We start from the raw sequence: 6,843 nt of genomic DNA on the forward strand, positions 1-6,843 counted from the left end.
AAAAAAAAAGAAAGGTATGCGACAAAGTTGTATTCTTTCACCATACTTATTCAAACTATATGCTGAGCAAATAATCTGAGAATCTGGGTTCTATGAAGAAAAATGTGGCATCAGGATTGGAGGAAGACTCATTAACAACCTGCCATCTGCAGATGATACAACCTTGCTTGCTGAAAATGAAGCGGACTTAAAACATTTACTGATGAAGATCAAAGAGCACAGCCTTCCATACGTACTACATCTCATTGTAAAGAAAACAAAAATCTTCACCACTTGACCAGCAAACAACATTCTTATCAATGGAGAAAAGATTGAAGTTGTCAAGGACTTCATTCTTCTTGTTTCAACTATCAACACTCAGGGAAACAGCTGTCAACAGATCGAACTTCGTACATGCATTAGGCAAATCTGCTTCACAAGACCTTTTTAAAGTGTTGAAGAGCAAAGAAGTCAGCTTGAGGACTAAGGTGTACCTGACCCAAGCCATGTGTTTTCGATAACCTAACATGCATGCAAAAGCTGGACAGTGAATAAGGAAGACCGTGGAATAATTGATGCCTTTGAGTTATCGTGTTGGAGAAGAATATTGAAAGTGCCATGGGTTGCCAAAAGAACTAATAGATACATTTTGAAAGAAGTGCACCCAGAGTGCTTCCTTAGAGGCAAAGATGGCCAAATGTTGTCTCTCATATTTTGGACATATTGTCAGGAGGGAGCAGTCACTGGAGAAGGATATCATGTTTGTTAAGCTGAAGGGTCAGAGAAAAAGAGGACCCCCAATGAGATGGATTGGCCAACTGGCGGCATCGATGGACTCAACTGTGGCAACAATAGTGAGGTTGGACCAGGATTGGGCAGTGTTTTGTTCTGGTGTGCATAAGGTCACTATGTGTCAGTACTGACTCGATGGCACCTAACAACAACAACAATCTATAAGGAAGACCATTTAGTACAATTACAAGTCAAATGAACAAACCAACCACCTAAGCCAGTGATGATGAAATGGAAGAATTCTACCAATTTATTTTGTTGGAATTTGATCAAACATGCAATCAGGTTGGATTGATAATTACTGGTGACTGGAATGCAAAGGGGAAACAAACAGGAAGGATTAGTAGTTGGAAAATGTGACCTTTTTAATAAAAATAATGCTAGAGATGGCATGATAGAATTTTGTCAGACCAGTGTCTTATTCAATGTAAATAAACAGCATGGACCTAACCACATTGAAGTGAGGCACTGTGGGTTAATGCACCAAAATTCAAAGTTGTTTGAATTGCAAGACAGGCAGTTCAATCTCACCAACTGCTCCTTGGAAACCCTATAAAGGGTCAGAACCAACTCAATGGCATTTAACAACAACAAATGAAAAGAGATGGTGGAAAAGTTCAATATCAACAGTCGAAACAAGGCAAGGGGCAGACTGTGGAAATGACCATCAATTCAGATTGAAGTTGAATGCAAGTTCAGGTTGAAGCTGAAGAAAATTGAAACAACTTAACAAGAGCCAAAATATGACCTTGTACATATCCCACATGAAATTAGAGACCATCTCAATAACAGATTTGACACATTAGACACTAATGACTAAAGATCAGAAACACTATAGGATGCTATCAAGAACATCATAGAGGAAGAAAGCAGAAGGTCATTAAAAAGAGGTGAAAGAACGAAGAAATGGATGTGAGAAAAGACTTTGAAACTTGTTGTTCAGCAAATGGATGAAAGCAGGAAGTAAAATAGCTAAACAGAAAATTTCAAAAACCAGCTCTAATATTATAATGAAAATTTAAAAGACCTGGGATTAGAAAACCAGAAAGGAGGAACATGCTCAGCATTTCTCCAGATGAAAAAAATGAAGAAATAATTAAAACCTTGACTTTAAATATAGTAGTATCCCATGAACAAAATATTGAATGATGCAGAAAGCATGGAAGATGGAAGGTATATACAGAGTCATTGTACCAGAAAGAAGTGATTGATGTTCTATCATTTCAAGAAGTAGTATATAATCAATAACCAATGATATTGAAGGAAGAAGTCCAAACTGTTCTGGAGCCATTAGTGAAAAACAATGATTCAAGGAATTGATGGAATACAGATTGAAATCTTCCAAAAAAATTATGTACCAATGGAGGTGCTCACTCATCTATGTTAAGAAATTTGGAAGACAGTTACCTTGTCAACCAATTGGAAGAGATCCATATTTGTGCCCATTCCAAAGAAAGGTAACCCACAGGAATGCAGAAATCATCAAATTATATCATTAATATGACATGCAAGTGAAATTTTGTTAAAGTTAGTTTTAAAATGACTAGACCAGCAGAAAAATGCCAGCAATTGAAGCTGGATTCAGAAGAGTACTTGGATTTAGGGATATCATTTATGATATCAGATGGCTCTTGGCTGAAATCAGAGACTACCATAACAATGTTTACTTTTGCTTTATTGACCATTAAAGAGTTGATTGTGTGAATCATGACAAGCTATGGATAACATTGTGAAGAATGAATATTCCAGAATACTTAATTGAGCTCATGAGGAACCTGTATATAGACCACAAGGCAAGCATTCAAACAGAACAAAGGGATACTGATTTGTTTAAAATCAGAAAAGGTTGAATACATAATCTGAAAAGCTGGATTAAATGAAGAAGAACATCGCATCAGGATAGGAGGAAGTCTCATAACATTCTCTAATATGAAGATGATACAATCTTGCTTGCTGAAATCTAAGAGGGTTTAAAATACTTATTGACGGAATCAAAGACCACAGTCTTCAGTATGCATTGCACCTCAATGTACACAAAAAAATCTCATAACTGGACCAATAAATAACATAATACTAAGTGGAGAAAAGTTTAAAATTGCCAATGACTTCATTTTGCGTACATTCACAATCGACCCTGATGGAAACAGCAGTCTAGAAATCAAAAGACATATTTCATTGAACAATTCTGCTGAACAAGACATCTTTAAAATGTTCAATAGCAAGGAGCTCTGGTAGCATAGTGGTTACAAATTGGGCTGCAAACCTTAAGGTCAGCAGTTTGAAACTACCAGCTGTTCTGCGGGATAAAGATTATGCTTTCTACTCCCATAAAGATTTACAGCCTTGGAAACCCTGTACACAGTTGCTTTGAGTCGGAACCAACTCCATGGTACATCATGACACCATGAACAAAGATAGATTGAAGACTAAAGTGTGCCTGATCCAAGCCATAGTATTTTCAATAGCCTCATATGCATGTGAAAGTTGGACAATGAATAAAGAAGATGGTAGACAAAATGGTACCTTTTAATTGTGATGTTCAGAATAATATTAGAAATATCATGGACTGCCAGAAGAAGAACAGTCAGAAAACTCCTTAGAAACCATAGTGGAGAAACTTCAGCTCTCCTACTTCAGGAGTGTTTTTAGGAGGGACCAGTCCCTAGAGAAGGGCATCCTGTACTGCAAAGTATAGATTTAGGAAAGAAGAGGAAGATTCATAACAAGATGTATTGGCACAGTGGCAGCAGAAATGGGCTCAAATGTAGCAACTATTTTGAGGATGGCACAGAACTGGGAAATGTTTTGTTCTGTTGTGTTTAGAGTCATTATGAATTAGAGTCAACTGGAAGGCACCTTACAACAGCAACAGCATCACCTTATCTATATGTCTATGTGCAGGTTCTTTAGGAACACATTTGAGTGTTCTAGAATTCCCATTCTTTCCTATGTTCCATAATTTGCTATGGCCCACACAGTTGAATGTCTTTGCATAGTCATTAACTGACAGGCAAATATCTTTTTGTTATTTTATTTCAGTCAGATCAATCTAACATCAAAAATCATATTCCTCATTCCACAGCCCTTTTGAATCTGACTTGAACTTCTGGAAATTTCCTGCTGATTTACTGCTACAACCATTTTTTTAATTTGGCAAAATTTTACATATACATGTTACTAACATTATGATTAAATAATTTCTACATTCTATTGTAATATCTTTCTTTGGGTTGGGCTATAATATGAAACTCTTACAGTTACATGGCAAGGTGATTGCCTTCCAAATTTCTAGACCTAGATAAGTATTTCCAGTATTATATTCATTTGTTGAAACATTTCAGTTGGCATTCTATTAATTCCTGGACCTTTATATTTTACCAATGCCTTCTGTGCAGATTGAACTTCTTCCTTCAATACCAGTCTTTTTGATCATATGCTACCTTCTAAAATTCATTGAAAAGCAAACAAATTTTCAGTACAAGACTGTATTCCTTTCATTATCTTTTGATGGTCCTTTCATCTTTCAATATTTTGCCTGTATTGCCATTGTTGTTATGTGAAGTCCAGTTGGTTTTGATTTATAGAGACCCTAAGTACAGAAGGAAAAAGTACTGCCCAAATTTGGTCATCTTCACAGTCATTGCTGTTTGAACTAATTTTTTTTTTTTTTTTTTTAATTCGGTCACTGTGTCAATTCATCTCTTTCTGAGACCATCTCCTTTTTGTTATCCTTCTCCTTCTAGTATGTACAAATTAAACCTGACAGAGTCTAGGTTTCCTTGATTCTAAGGAGGATTTTTTCTGTACTTCTTCCAAAAAAGATGTATTCATTTTTCTGGCAGTCTGTGGTATATTCAATATTCTTTGCCAACACAAAATACAAATGTATTAATTCTTCTTTCATGTCCCTTATTTGTTGTACAGTTTTTGCATGTTTATAAGACAACTGAAAATAAGAGGAATAAGGTGTCCCTGATGCAAGCTACAGTGTTATGCCCATAAAATCTTTCAATGATACAGTTTGAGACTTGAATTTTTTCTTCAATTCTTTCAGCTTGAAAAGTGTCCCATATGTTCTTTCTTTAGATTTTCTAACTCTAGGACACTGCACACTTCACTATGAAGTTTACTTTGTCTTCTCCAGGCACATGTTGAAATCTTATTATGTTCAGGGCTTTTACTTAATTATCTCTTCTATACACTTCAGCTACTTTGCATTCAAGTGCAAGTTTCAGTATCTCCTGTGACATTCATTTTGGTCTCCTCTTTCTTTCTTGATTCTTTAATGACTGCTTTTTTCATGCATGATGTCCTTGATGTCATTCTACAACTCATCATTAATGTTCAATGTACCCCATATATTCTTGAGATGGTCTTGAAATTCAAGCAACATATACGGAAGGTAGTTTTTTGACTTTTGTGAACTTGTTTTAATATTATTCAGCTTGAATTTATACTGGAATAAGAGCAATTCCACAGTCAGACCCTGGCCTTGTTCTGACTGAATATGTTGAGTTTCTGCATCATCTCTATCTACAGATTTAATTGATTTGATCCATATATATTCCTATCTGTGTAGGCCCAAGTGTTATAGAAAAAAATATATTTCCAATCCATCAATCATTACTCTTGCAAAATTTTATCATATAATCCCAGGTGTCATCTTTATCCCCAAAGATATATATTCCAATTTGGACAGCTATTGATTTTTCTCTTTCATTTCCAAGTCTCACATTGCAATCAGCAACAATTATCAAATTATATGGACTACAATTTCAGAATGCAGAAGTTGGTACAAATTTTCAAGTTAGTCAGCTTTGGCATTTGTGGTTTGTGTATAATAAGTAGACACAAAATGTGGTTTGAATAATAATTGCACTAAAGGGTCATCATTGTAGGCATACAGATGTTATTCTACTACTGATAGTGCTGCACTTCAGGATATATCTTGAAATGTTCTTTCTGCCAATGAATGTTACGCTTTTCCTCTTGAATTTGTTATTCTTGGCATAAATGACCAGTACCAGACCATTTGACCTAATTAATGCCTATGATATTGATGTTCAAGCATTCCATATCATTTCTGACAACTTCAAATTTTCCTATATTCATACTTCATGTCTTTCATGTTCCTATTATTAATGGATGTTTGCAGCTGTTTTTTCTCAGTATTATGTCCTGCCATATCAGCAAACCAGCATCTTGAAAACTTCGTTTTATCTTCATCATTAGGTAGACCTTTGAGACAGCTCTTCCCTGTAGTATTTTGAGTGCTAACCAGTCTGTGGAGCTCATCTTTCTGCAATGCACCTATTCATATGGTTTTCACTAGCTGAGTATTTTAGTAGATGACCAGGTCTTTCTTCCTTTTAGTAGATGACCAGGTCTGTCTTAGTCTGGAATCTCTGGTAAAATCTGTCAACCATAGATGGTGCTGGAGAATGGAACAGCCTAAAGTCAAGGTAGCACAGCTACCTTAAAGACCTAGAATTTATACTTCAGAACTGAGAAAACAAGAAATTTAGCCAACAACCAGAATTTGGAAGGCAGGGTCTTTGCCAGGATGGTCTCAGAGAAGAAAGGATTAATGCTTTGAGAGTGAATGTAATTTATTCTGTTTGGTTTGGGGCTTGCTTGGTGCTTGATATCTCTTCTTTCTCTCTAATATCTCTTATTTATTACTGAAACTCTACTGTATGACTATTCTATCATTGCACTTTGGAAGCAGATATCTTGAATTCTAGATTTCACAAGTTCATATATGAAGAGGGACTTTGCCTCAGGAGGGCAAAATATCTAAAGTGTCAACCCATATTTCACTTTGGTGATTCAGAAGATGAGATTTTAGACATGAAGCTTGCAAAAAACTCTTGGGATGATGTGCTGACATAGATGCATTTTGCATATGGGAAGGCCTTGAATTTAGGAGCCTTGAATTTGAAGGATGGAATGTTATAGAGTGAATTCCTGCATCGCAAATATATATATAAAGCCATATTTCTATGACTGTGTTTATAATTTAATTTAGAAATAGGTTGACTTTGTAGAAATATAGTAATATATAAATATAAT

The sequence above is a fragment of the Chrysochloris asiatica genome, unplaced genomic scaffold (assembly GCF_000296735.1).
Source record: "Chrysochloris asiatica unplaced genomic scaffold, ChrAsi1.0 scaffold00208, whole genome shotgun sequence".
NCBI classification, from domain to species: Eukaryota; Metazoa; Chordata; class Mammalia; order Afrosoricida; family Chrysochloridae; genus Chrysochloris; species Chrysochloris asiatica.